Genomic DNA, 14,022 nt, shown 5'->3' with positions numbered 1-14,022 from the left:
CTATCTTAGAGTGGAGAGTTTTGGTGGTTCAAGTTTCCTAGGGGTTGTTGTGCTTCTTCAATTCTAGGTAAGGTTGGTATTAGTTCATGGTTGTGCTACTTATTGGTTTACTAGGAGGCATAAACCGCGCGGTGCGCGGTGGTATAGAAAGCGAAGATGCCCAGACAAGCATATGATGTGGAAGGAAAATATCGGAGGAGATTATAGTAGCTTAGGTGAATGGGTTTTTTTTTTGGTGGTAGATGAGGTACACAGGAGCACAATATAAACAGGAACATATACTACTTTTCATATAAAGAAGGAAAGGAATCGAACAGAACAAGATATACAATGAAAACACTTTTCATATAAAGAAAGCTCCTAATTGAATGGAGCAAGATACATAATGGGAAGCGACATAAGAGTTTAGTTCTAGTACTTATCAACTACAATTTGTTCTCTAAGACTATCGCAGTACTTGGTAATATGGACTAAGTTAGATGAATAGTGAAATTAAAATGCCATGAATATAGTTTTTCAATGCCCTTTTTGTTGAATATGATAACACCAAAAGAGATGAGCGATTGTGGAATAAAAAGCAATATGTCTCCAGGGCAAAAAACATGTTCGGCTGCAAAAGTGGCCCAATTCTTGTCGAAGGATCTTTGTTTCATGCCAATGCAATACGTTTTATAGCCACTTGTAAAAATCACTGTTGGTGTTGTGCCTTCACGTAGTCAAATATCAGCATATTGTGGAAAGGCCTATTTAAAAAAATAAAAACAAATGTTTGTTAGATCACTAAAGAATGTAGTTATGAACAAATTGTATAAAGGAAAGCACTTACCAAGCAGACCTTAGAACCACTTGTATAAAACTGATAGAAAGAAACAAATGATGTCCAATCGTGCTGCAGAAACTGATTTATGGAGGAGGTGATAGTACATAAATTGGGCTGATGTCTGAACAAAAAATCACATGCTTCAACATTGAATGCAATGCTTGAAAACATAGGCAAAGGAAAGTGCAGAACGCCATGAAATCATAGGATAAATTTTCCTTGATTCTCAAGAAGGCCATGTCATTCTCATGGATCAAATTATTGGTACAGTATATAAAGAACATGCTAAAGCATCATCATCATGCACTGTGTGTGTATCGAAGGAGGCTCAGATCTGTAACAAGACGAGGCCAAAGACATGGCTACAGTTTCCCAGTTGCATATGTGAAAGAGAAAGGAGGAGCTAATTGAAGCCCCCCGTTCTCAGATCACATGCCATCAGGGTTGCCCGGCCAAGATACAGGTCGAATTTAACTCTGTGCCAACAACTCAAGAAAATAACTCTATCATCACAGCCTGAAACCTTCACTAAACAACAAAGCCCTGATGAAGAAAAGTGCTTTGTCAAAGGTGATCACATCAACAATGAAAAGTATTCTAGAGCAAGTGATTAAGCATCATATGTAGACGCCTGCAAGTATATGTAGACGTCTAGCAATCGCGCGATAAAAAAAGGCTGGTGACTCATGTGAGCGGCATGTGAGAAGACGGTTAAGATAAAACCCAACCAAAGAGCTCTTCGGCTCTTATTCTACATATGTTGACAAAGGAAACCATAAAAAAGAACAAAAATTGATGCACAAGTAATTATAATGCCAAATGTTTATAATAGGGCAACCTTAGTAGCTTAGGATATTAAAAAGAGATTAAGGGGCCATACCAATTGATGTCATTTGTAATTCCCCTTTTTTCTGTAAAGATGAGATTTTAGCTGAGTTAATACAAGTCATATTTCTTTTTTGATAATCTCAACGCCAAGGGGATTATACATACTTAGCCAAACAGTCAAAGCAATTCTAAATAATTCACCTTTATTGAGGGTAAGTACCGAAGGACTTTTAAGGTTACAGCAACCTAAAAGGTAGATCACAAATACAAAAATACCAGTGATTTAGTTCTAGAATTGTTGAACTTTTTTGTTAAAAAACTGCAATAGTGGTGCAGAAGGCAATCATTTTTTACACCAAAACAAAGAAAGTAACATGAGATACCAAAAGGTTATAGAATTTAAGGAATTAAGCAGGGGAAATCTTTCATGAAAAATATAAAGAACATGATAAAGGTCCATCATCATACACTATGTGAGTATTGGAGTAGGTTCAGATCTGTAACAAGACAAGGCAAAAGACGAGGCGACAACGCCATCGCTGCAATTTCCCAGTTGCATATGTGAGGGAGAAAGGAGGAGCTAATTGAAAGCCCACCCCCTCTCAGATCACATGCCATCAGGGTTGCCTAGCCAAGATACGGGTCAGATTTAACTCTATGCCAACAACTCAAGAAAATAACTCTATCATCACAGCCAGAAACCAACCCGATTTAACTCTATGCCAACAACTCAAGAAAATAACTCTATCATCACAGCCAGAAACCAACCCGATTTAACTCTATGCCAACAACTCAAGAAAATAACTCTATCATCACAGCCAGAAACCTTCACTAAACAACAAAGCCCTGATGAAGAAAAATGCTTTGTCGAAGGTGATCACATCAACAATGAAAAGTTTCCATGAAATGTGATGACTTCTCGACAAGCACTTTCAAAGATAATCAAATGAAGTCCCCAATTCAAATTCCATTTCCAAATGCACAGTTCAAGAAATAATACTATTGTATCTATCTGTCTGCTTAGAAAGGGCTGTGATTTTCTATTTTCTTTCTGTATAGACAACAAAAATTGGAAATCATTGGCAAAACAGAAAGGGGAAACAACCCTTTGAAAAACTGCCTGGCCCTCTGGGTGCCTCATCCATTCATTTTTCCTGAGTTTTGACTCTTTAAGGTCTCATGCCCCAAGAGGCTCAGACTTTATCGTAATACTGAGCCTTATTTATGCTAGTGGTGTCTCTTCCCCAAGAACAAGGATCATCAGACTAATCAAGTGATTAAGCATTATATATTGGGAAACAGATGTCAGGCCATCAGACTAATCAAGGATACTTAAATCAATAGCTGCATCCAAGTTATTTGAATTTGCAACAAATACATATTCCTTCCCCTGTAATAAAACAAAAGGCAGAAGAAAAGGATGAAAGGCATATTAATTTGCTAAATTGAACATTTTCTACATCAAAAAAATCAAGGCATGATAAGCAAAACCTATAATAAAGCATCAAGTTTGCCCCTATCCATCAAGGATGGGAAAACTTGTAAGATGATGTCGCTTTGAAAATATGGGCTAATCCACAAAAGCTCGAACAAGAGATAATCCACAAAAGCTTGAACAAAGGAAATAGAAAAATGGGAAAGAACATCAGAACAAAGAAGATAGTACCTTAAAAAGGGCAAAAAACAAAACAAGCGGCGGAAGATGTTTCTGCACTTCCGACTCTATATTAGACGGAGAACAAGAGTCCAGAAATTAAAAATTATTCCAGCTGCAACCTAAAAAGAAGTGAAAAAAATTCAATGGAATGAAGGTTTTAACATAAAACCAAGCGAAAGGAAAAAAAATGAGATGTCGCTTTGAAAATATGTGCTAATCCACAAAAGCTCGAACCAATGTAACCTTCTAGACTTCTAAAGTGTTTGACTCCAAAGCAGTTTCAGTTTGCAAAATATCTTTCTCCTACTTATTAATATCCAAATGGCAAGATGGAGCAGAAAATACTATTAGGTATTTTCCCTACACACACACCATATGTTTAAATGCTCAAGTATGTATTAACCTACAAAAGAATGAATATGGTAGGTAATTGTCCCTTTTTATCTTTTGCAGAGTATACCTGCCGGTTTTAGTTTGAAGTGGCCAAGAACTATCATCAAATCCCTGAGAAAGAACTTTCTGCAGCTGAACCCTAATAGATTAACAATAATTGGAAAAAAATAATAAATCATCTAAAAGTATAGAATAAAAAGAAAATACTCAAACTAATACAACGAATAGAATGCAGGGAAAACAAAAGGCAGAAAGTTAAAGAAGACATTATTACTTTCGATTGCCGATAAAATCATCATAAGTAATGGTATTGCTGTTCCAAACAGCAACAGTGATCTCCCTTAGCCCTTCAATCAAGGAGAAGATGAATTTCTCTTGAAAAGTAGGGTTTTTTCCACCGTCTACATGAGTAATTAAGTAGCAGTAGAATAGAATAGTTAGGCAACAAAATGGAGAGTTTTCTTACAAGCTCGAATATTAGTAGTAATTGAAAAAACAATCAAACAAAGATAAAAAGAGGAAATAATAAGAATTACATACCTGTGTGGGTACGGGTACGGAATTTAGTGCTGGCGTATTCCAGGCAAACGTAAGGATCAGGAGTTGGATGCTGCATGTTCAGAAGATTGAAGAAAAAGAATGTTAATGAGACATAGACTAAAGCATTGACTTCTCTAGTTAATAGATTTATCAGGCTCTATATTGTCCAAAGACCAATTGAACCTCAATGAGACCAAAGTAGAACAAACAGGTAGCGTGTTTATGCCAAAGACTATCATAAAGCAGACTATCCATAATATGCTAATAAGATAAAGTACATTTGTACAAAATCAAATGAAAAAAGCATATCTTGCTAGTATTCATGTTTCCTCCATCTAATCTAAGCCAAACATTTGCATCTTGTTGGCAATACACATTACTAAGAGACATTGCTGCATTTAAATTGTAAAAATATCCTACCACATTTAATTAGCATTTTACCTATTTTATTAGAGAAACAACCATAGATCAACATATTTTTTTCAGAGCAACTGTTTAATGTACATATTAGAACTATACCATATTACAGGAAACAACTTTTTTAGAAAATAAAGATTAAAGCGCAACAATAATGCACAGAACTATTATTCTTAGTTTTTTAAATAACTATAACAAGGATGCTATACAAAATCCATTTTCTATACAAACATAATATGTTTTCCAGTGAGAGGTTGAAATTGAACAATTGTTCTCATCTCCTCTAGTGAATGGTAAAGGTTTTTGCAATTGAATTTCAACTGTGCAATTTCAGTACCACTGGAAGTGATACATGGCAAATTAGTTATAATGCACAGAAAACATGGTGCTAATACTGCATATCTGATGTAAAAGAATCTAGTACAATGTGGGAAATCCACATCACTGTAAAACCACTTACAACTTGTCCAAGAGAACGCATCCTAAGGCCTATTGTATGCATAAAATCAGTCAACGTTCGGCCATCCACTGGTGAGAGTTCCAAAGAACCCAAATCAGCAACCTGTATTGCATAATGAAATGCCAGGGAAACTCAACTTGGTTGTTATGTTAACAAAAAAAATTAAAACACAACCAGAGAGAGAGAGAGAGAGAGAGAGAGAAGATATTCTATTATTACCAGATCTCCGGAATTCCAGAAATCCGGTAGTGTGCCAAACCTAGGGTTTTAGCGGTGCAACATTCAAAGATTGAAGTGGATAAGCTCTAAGTTAGATTCTCAAAATGCTAACTGTAATCGGAGAACATACCACAATCAATCACTCTGAACACGAGAATGGGCGGCAACGAGACGAAAAAGGAATAATTCGTGGAAGGCGGGCAAGGTGGCGGCATTTATGGGTCGCCGGAGTAAAAGAATAGACGAACTCCAGAGCAGATGTGTCAAAATCGGGAAATGGGCTTTTTCGAGTGAAGAGACTCTCGGGTGAGGCGCTTCCAACTCCATCTTAGACGGAGAATAAGAGTCCAGAAATTAAAAATCATTCTAGTTGCAACCTAAAAAAAGTGAAAAAATTCAATGCAATGAAGGTTTTAACACAAAACCGAGAGAAAGGGGAAAAAAATGAGAGATCGAATGTTTTGGAGAAGAGAAAATAAAGTAGAGGAGACGGAGCTTCTGAGAATAAAGGTGAGGCGAAGAGAGAAGGGGAGAAGAGAAGGCGGCGGCAGAAGAGGAAATTTAAGAAAACCCTAGAGAGGAAGTATATGCAGACGTGTGGAGCATCGCGTAGAAAAAAAAAGGCTGGTGACTCACATGTGCGGCACGTGCGAGGACGACGAAAACCATTCCAGGTCACAAGGGGCCTTCGGCTCTTATTCTACTTATGTTGACAAGTAAAAGTTATGGCTTGTTTAGGTAGATTTCATGATTTTAGTAGTGGTTATAGTAAATTCCAGCTTTATGGTGTAAGTTTCAGCTTTGGTTGTGGAATGGATGGTTGTTCTTGGTGTTCATGTGTAGTAATGCTTATGCTTAGTTTATGGAAGTAAATTCATGGTTAAACCTTGTTAGTTTTGTAGCATATAACATTCGGCTGGCATGAAGGGTTTGGATTAGGGTTTTGGTTGATGAACTTATATGTAATCTTGTGTTAGTGATGAAGCTGCTCTGCTTTTGACCTGTTTAATTCGTCCATGTTAGAGGCCGAATCAGTCTTAGGTCAAAACATAAAAGTTGTAGGAAATGGTGTTATCTAGCTGCCTGCAAAATTTTAGCTCAATCGGATACTGTATCATGTGAAATGACAAAAATACCCTGGCTGCCAATTGCCCTATTTCGCGGACAGTTTTGAGATTTCACATTTTTGGCTTCGTTTTTCACTTTGATCCGTATCAAATCAGCCTTTGGCCAAAACATAAAAATTCTATCCCTATGTTTCAGCTTTCCAACACATCTGAAAACGCCTCAATTGGAATTTTGTAGTTTGAGTTATTGCCATTTAAATCTAGTGCCGACAACCAGACTGACAATGAAATTCTGGTTCTGTAATCTGCAAATTCAACCTGGATCAACTATGAACTGGGTTGACTTGTTTTCATGAAAGTTGTAACCCTTTGTCTTAGTTTCGAAATGGTATAAAGTGTACACCAATCCGGTAAACTTAGCTTCAGTTGTGACCGAAACGCCAAGAGACGTCAAACCTGCTATTTAGCTTTTGTCCTTAAAACTTGGTTTCCAGTTGCATTGTTCGATTTGTGTGATAATTGAATGACATTAAGCCTAGTTGCAGGGCTATTGTGATAACATTGCTTATGTGTGACTTTGGGCTGAATTGAGGAAAAATAATGAAGCCATAAATGACTGAAAAATAGCTAAATACAAAGGGCATACCGCCCAAATTTTTACTCGAGGGTTAGGCGTGTGTACTCGCGAATTGAGCGAAGATTTGAGGTCAAATTGAACTCAAATTGTCTAGGGTATTTGAGTCTTCTTTCGTAGAGGTATATAAGCAGGAATTTGGCCGAAACTCGTACCCTTGGAAACATCAAAGTAGCCACTAATAGAAATACGTTTTCTTCGTCTTTTTGACTCAAATGAGAATTCCAAAGTTTTAATCGCTTCCTTACCAAAACTAAAAGAGCGAACATGAGTTTTCTAGGGTCTGATAAGTAATATGAATATTACCTAAATGAGTTTCAGTTACTTGATTTTTGTTAAACGAAACGCTTAAGTTTTGAATCTTAGTTAATTTCAAAGCTCTTAAACGATGTTTTATCGCAAATTTGGACTCCAACGAAGGAGTTACACCTGAACGTGATTTTGACAAGTACTAAATCTTTGGTGAGTACTTCCAAATACATGATTGAACTTGATATTTGCTTTACCAATGTGATCGGATAAAATTTACTTGGTTTGGTCGGGCAAGTGTGTACTTTATCGCACTTGACCTAACTCAACTAAATACTTGAGATCTCATTCATGCTTGTAGAAGTGACTTGATTTGCATTGACCTGTACTTGTATTTGTACTTGTGCTTGATTTGTAACTGTTGAGCGGCAGTATGTAGCACACTCGATACGAGTGGGAGGTAGCTCTCATTCCCATCTCCGTACTTTCTCTTGACTAAGTCGATTGGTCATCGATTATAGTGACTACTTAGGAACCCAAACCCCACTGGCTAGTTAATCGAGTCGAGCCGGCAAGGGATTGGTCGATTAGATAACGAACCATGGGTATTTAGTGTTGTCGAGTGGAGTGTTATCTCCTCGACTAATCGGTATACTCGAGTATTACCACCAGTGTTTAGTTGGTGTTCGGGCCCTGTCGCGCCCCACTTTTTGAATGATGAATGTGATGTGTGTGTGGTGTGTGAGTGGTGGAATGTGAACGTGTGTAAAATGAAAAGTAAAAGGCCATGGGACTTTGGAAAGCGACGATTTGGCCAAATGAAAACTTTAAAAGGGTTTTAAATATAAAAACGGAGTCGCCACTTGGTATAGATTTGGGCGTACCAAGTCACCCAAAAAGTGTTTTTTAAAGACAAAGTAGCAAAACCCTTTTAAAAACGACTCCTAGTCCACGTAAGCCAAAGAAAAAGGTTCGGGAGTCACGTTTGACAAAGGGGAAGGCAAGGATAGAATCCAAGGCACGCCTTTGACCTAGCCAAGGCTAGTTGCGCGACTTAACCTTACCTTTCCTAGTTTTCTACCCAATGTATGTTCGCACGTTGGATATGACTATATGAATGCAAAACGGAAAGGAAAATGCAATCCTAAATTCTACGATGTCTCTCGTGAGGCCTTTGGTCCCAAACCACATGAATTGTGGCGGCCAACAAAGGAAAACCTCATAGAGGTCGATTAATGCAAATGAGATTCATGCGTGCAAGTGTGAAAGTGTATGAAAGATGCCAGAAAGGTAAATGCAAGGTGCTTGTGTGAAATTGTGTAAAATTCAAGTGCTTTTTGTGTGCAAGTGTATGAAAATAGAATAATAGATATATAAGGTAAAGTGGAATTTCATTTGTGAAGTGAAAATGAGCAAATGATAGATAAATGTAGTAAAAGAAGTATGGTTTAAGAAATGTGAAAAAATATGTTTAAGAGAGTATGTAGGTGATAAAAATGAAAGTATGACCCTAATGGAATGCAACAAGTCGGGTACGGGGGTTGACTCCTAACTTTTCGACTTTGATTTTCCCTTTGATTAGAAGGCAAAACTAGCGTGCTAAGGCTATCGAGTAGCCACACTCGCTCGTTTCCCTTATCAGAAGGGGACTCTCAAGCAAAATGAACCCTATAGCTAGTATGGGATGCAAAACCTAAGAATGAGGGGAAAGGGGGTTCGAGGAGCATGCCAAGTGATAAAACTAAGAAAAAATGCATGATATGTGGTGCACAGGCAAATAATGCATTAGTGAAAAACAAAGGAAAAATTCTATTGGGTCTAGCGTTGGACTAGCCCTTCCTATGAATTCCTAATGAAATAATGAACCACAACTAGCATTGGACTAGTGTGGTGACGTTCGTCCATCACATTCATTCATGCTATAGAAAGCGAGTAGACATGCCAAACACTTATAAGCACATAGCACATAACATTTAACATGCTCGACTAGATGCAAAGCCCTAACAAAGCAAATTAACACGTAGTAACTAAGCATGCAAGACACATAAGACAATTAAAGCCCTAACTATTACATTTGCTAGCTAGGCACATGACTTCGATAGGTCTTCATTGAATGCTCCTCCAAACCCTATCTATTACATTAGGGAGACCCCACTACAATCTAAAAGGGGGAAAAGAATAAAATAATTAAATCCCTAACTATTACAAGCCAAGAGGTGTACACATACCCCATAATGAATAACTTAAATAAAAAGCAAAAGTAAGTAAAAAAAATGAAAAGAATTAAAGAAAGGCAAAGAAAGCAAAGTAGACAGGCATATTCACATAACACGTAGGAGCACGTAGGAAAAAATAAACTCAAGAATATAGAAGTTACCTCCCTCGCAACGGAAATCGAGTAAATGAGATATTAGCTTCAAAACAATAAAAAGGTCAAGGTACCAATTTATTTGGCAAATAATCACAAAGGATAAAAAATAAGCATGAATTTGAATCAATTAAATCATGTCGACAATTCACATTTAAGAAGTCAAGAGAAGAAAGGACCTGATTGCAAAGATTGACAAAGTTTGGAGGTCAAAATTAAAGAAAAATAAAGTTCAGGGACCTATTTGCAATTAAAGCAAGGACCGAATTAAAAGAAGTTGAAAATGTCCAGGGCCACAATACAATTAGGGAGAAATTCAGGGACTGATTTGCAAAATCGTTTTCTGGTTTCTTAATGGACCAAGCCATTGGGCCATTTCCTTTATTTGTTTGGGCCAAAGCCTTACAAGCCCAACCGAAAATCCAAAACAAAAAGGGAATGGGCCATCTTCACCTTTCTTGGGCCAAGATAACTTGACCCAATCGAAAGTCCAAGGAAAACAAGTGGGCTAGTATAATATTTTGACCCAAACATTAGCCAACCAAAAAGATGGGCCTTGACCCTCTAGCCCGAACCAAAAAACCAAACAAAATAAACTAAAACGACTTTTTTAAACCCAAACAAAAATAACCTCTTAGCCCAAGGCACTTGTTTCATTAAACCCAACATGATAAAATCAAAATAAATTATTGAACCACAATTAGAACCTACAAACAAGAATTAATCTAGTAAAAGGACTATTCATGCTTATTAGAAGATGATTTAAATCTAGAAGGGAGAAACAAACGCACTTTTTCCACTTTTCGGGTCATATCAGAACAAGGGGAAGCTGAGGGGTTAAAATGCAACAAGAGCAGGGACCTAATTGAAGGACTTATGAAGGTGTTGGAGGAAAAATTATGAAGTCCTAAAATTCTGGGGTTAAATCATAATGGAAAGGGAAATTGAGGGACTGGAATCATGAATTTAATCAAGCAATCCTCTTCTTCCCAAATTGGCTCAACGTTCGCTGCTATTTCATTCCTCTTTGCAACCGGAAAATTCAACTTCGGACTCCAATCAACAAAACAAAACAAAAGCAAAACAAATGACTCTCACATGAATCCCCTCGCACGCCATTTTATGTCATGAATTTAAATCCATACAAGAGGAACACCAAACAAACGAGAAGCGGAGCAGATTGCCAAAACAAACGGACGCCCAAACAAACCCATTCGAATCAATTATTTTGACAAGCATGAAACAGTCGAACGTATATAAATCAGAAATTAATCCATTCTTCAGGCCGAACTTTCATTGAAGCATTCTGTCGAACAACAAACAGCCATTAAAAAACTTCACCAATTTCTCGCCCAATTGACATGAATCAGCACCCAAAATTTCATCAAATGCAAGAAAACTCCAGTCCAATCGACATTCAAAGCATACATACTTCCAATTAGTGAATAATTCAACAGAGAAATGGCTACAAGCCACAACGTGAAAAATAAAACACGCTTCGAAAACTTACATGAAAACTGAAATTTGAAGGATGATGGTGGCTTACCGTTTGTTTCTTGGTAAAAATTTTGCGGGTGCTGATGTCGGATTTGGTTGCTTGGGCGGGCGGTTGGCCACTTGTTTGTGCCGGCAGAGGGCGGAGCTTGAACTATGATGGAAGAAGCGATGAAGCTGGCGTCGCGCGTGACGGAAGAGGGCGGCAACAGCTTCCCGCGAACGGCAGTTCCAGCTGCTCTGCTTCCTCAGTCGCAAGCTCTTTGTCCGCTGCTATCCTCTCTTTCTCTGTTTCTAATTTTCCCAGCTTTTCCCTTCATCCGCCGCCCTTGATTTTTCTCCTCCTTTTCTGATTTTTCCTCCTCGGCTCTCCACTCTCTCGGCCCTCAACCGCAGCCGTTCTCCCTTTTCTATTTTTTCCACTCTAGCTTCTCCCAGCCGAAGCCTTCTTCTCTTTTCAGATTTTTAGCCTTCCCCCCAGCCGTTCTTTTTCTCCTTTTTTCCGCTATCTCTCCGCTGTTTTTCTTAGCCCACAGACTCTCCCCAGATTTTTCCCTACTCTCCCCTCCTTTTTCGATTTCGTTTTTCCTCTCCCCTTTCCTCCGAAGCCCCCTCCCTGTTTTTTCTCTCTTTTTGGCCGTCAGCCTCCCCTTGGCCTCCACCAAGTGTGTTTTACACCTACCCCTATACACTTGTCCTATAATTCTTTAGACACTTGTCTAATGATTGTTGTGTACACTTGTTCAACATGCCCACTTCCACCTATTTTGCCATTTTCATTTTTCTTCAAAAATCAATGAATGATAAATTAACAATTTTCAAACCAAATTTAAGAGAATTAAGGCCACTTTTATCATCTTACAAAAATAAAAATGATGAATCTAACCCAATTAAATTAAAAAAAAAAAAATAATAATAATAATAATAAATAATAAATGATAAAGATGAAATTTAAAAATAATCAAAATTTGGTGTCTACAGGCCCGGTAAGGGGAATGAATGGTGGACGGATTGGTGTTAAGAGAAGCACTACTGCATTGGTTACTTTACTTGAAAGTTGACGGAGTGTCAACTAATACTTGATCAAGCTTTGGTGAAGCAACGGGAAATTGGCTCCTGAGAGCCATCTGTATCCTTGTATCTTGATTGTTATTTGTAGTGTTATTGTTTCTTTTAGAAAAGAATTTTACACTCGCTCATTTTGAGATTTGCTACTTGAAGTGTTATTGCTCACTTTTATGGACTTGTTACGCTCGCTACTTTGCTACTTTGATACGTGAACTTTTCAATAATAGTCAACTTGCTATTTGAAACCTCACTAGGCTTTTAGCTCATTCCACACCATTTATTTTCCTTACAGGGGGTACGAGCGAGGCGTGAGACTGGTACAGGCTAGCGTAGTCTAGTGTTTTTGAAATTTTGTAATTGTACTTGCACTAGTCACTCGATTAGGGTTGAATGTATTTAGAACTCCAATCTTTTGATGTATTAGGAGTTGTATGGATGTTTGAGACAGAAATGAACGTATTTGTACTTTCCAAACTTGGTAACTATTATTTCCTTTATTCTTGAGGTTGCACCCTATTTTATTTGAAGTGAGTGAGTGAGTCCTGAAGAGAGTTGGGCAGGCGGTCCGCTAAACCTTGGGGTACGCCCTAGGGGGAGGTAGGGTCGTCATAGATGGTATCAGAGTTGATTCGCGTGGTCTCTGCGCGGGGTGAGTTTAGGCCAAGTGATGATATGGTCCCAATTATATGAATGAGTATAAAGGACTTAGTGCTCTTCATGAGCGTAAATTGTGAATCATGAAGGTTATAGGTGTAAAACCTTTATCATGATACTTGAGAAATCTAAATATGTATGTCAGGCAGGAATCTTAACTTGGATGATTTGCACTTGGGAGCGTACGGTCCGAGATGTGAATTCTCCTAGTTTCGGATTCTTGTACCCGAGTACCAAAAGTGGAGAACACTAGAATATAGGTCTATATCCCTATTGAACTTGGGATAAATTTGGATGGTAAACGTCAAGGCGTGAAAGATTCTAGTATTGGGCTTGAGATTGAACTGATCAAGGAGAGTGGAGCAATAAGTGTTGTTATGGACTGGTTTCGTACATGTTTGGCTAGGGTTTCTATGGATGATGGCTAGTTTGTGGACGTCGTGAACGTTAAGGCGCTAGTATTGTAACTCGTTTCATTTCTCCCGTACCTATGTTGATTATGGTTACACATGTATTTCTTTTGAACTCATTTTAACTCTTGCTTGACTATTTATTTTCAATTTTCTACCCTTCTACGATATCGCATAGGAACTTGATTTTGATTATTATCGTGCCAAGATTGAGAGTTTTGGAATTAGGTATGGAGATTTTGAGAAAAAGGATTTGAATAAGAATTCTCTATTTGTGGTTAATAATGAAGGAAGGCAGTTCGATTAGAGAAGAAAGTATATTGCCAGTGTACTATGTTTGATTTTAAAATCTAGTAGAAGTAGTAACCAAGTTTTGTAGTTATCGCTTTCTCTTTTCATCGGATTCTTAAGACTATATTACCCTGCACATTTTGATATCTTTGTTAAACTTCCTTAGCATATTAGTGTAGCCTTTACGTGGTAAGATTTTCTCTCTAGGTAAGTTGTGGTTGTACTATGAGTAAGGGAAAGTCACTTGAGAGTTGGATGAAAATTCTATAGCATCAAGTGTTGTGCGAGCAAACGTTAGAATTTCGAGGATGAATTCTTTTAAGGGGGAGAGAGTGTGAAACCCCGAAAATTTACTTGTCTTTATAACCTTTATGTGAACTCACTTACCTTTGATTCTTGGTTGCTTTAATGGTTAAATTTGAGCCAAGGAAGTGAATTTTGTTAAGAAAAGAG

General features: G+C 37.8%; 3 long non-coding RNA genes across 3 annotated transcripts; all 3 read right to left on the bottom strand.

Annotated features, from left to right (window-relative positions):
- Positions 1–326: 326 nt before the first annotated feature.
- Positions 327–1,122, bottom strand: LOC140015532 (uncharacterized). Its single transcript, XR_011822179.1, has 2 exons — positions 827–1,122; positions 327–743 (listed from the first exon to the last, which is right to left on the bottom strand). It is a non-coding gene; the product is annotated as an uncharacterized lncRNA (long non-coding RNA).
- A 2,246-nt stretch (positions 1,123–3,368) lies between these two features.
- Positions 3,369–4,305, bottom strand: LOC140015037 (uncharacterized). Its single transcript, XR_011821799.1, has 4 exons — positions 4,239–4,305; positions 3,973–4,099; positions 3,766–3,837; positions 3,369–3,424 (listed from the first exon to the last, which is right to left on the bottom strand). It is a non-coding gene; the product is annotated as an uncharacterized lncRNA (long non-coding RNA).
- A 6,441-nt stretch (positions 4,306–10,746) lies between these two features.
- LOC140014942 (uncharacterized) lies at positions 10,747–11,800 on the bottom strand. The gene is made up of 2 exons (XR_011821695.1): positions 11,199–11,800; positions 10,747–10,958 (listed from the first exon to the last, which is right to left on the bottom strand). It is a non-coding gene; the product is annotated as an uncharacterized lncRNA (long non-coding RNA).
- Positions 11,801–14,022: the final 2,222 nt, after the last annotated feature.

This window comes from Coffea arabica, chromosome 10e, assembly GCF_036785885.1.
Source record: "Coffea arabica cultivar ET-39 chromosome 10e, Coffea Arabica ET-39 HiFi, whole genome shotgun sequence".
Classification (NCBI taxonomy): Eukaryota; Viridiplantae; Streptophyta; class Magnoliopsida; order Gentianales; family Rubiaceae; genus Coffea; species Coffea arabica.
The sequence above is the reverse complement of the archived record's forward strand: the minus strand, read 5'-3'. Positions and strand labels throughout refer to the sequence as shown.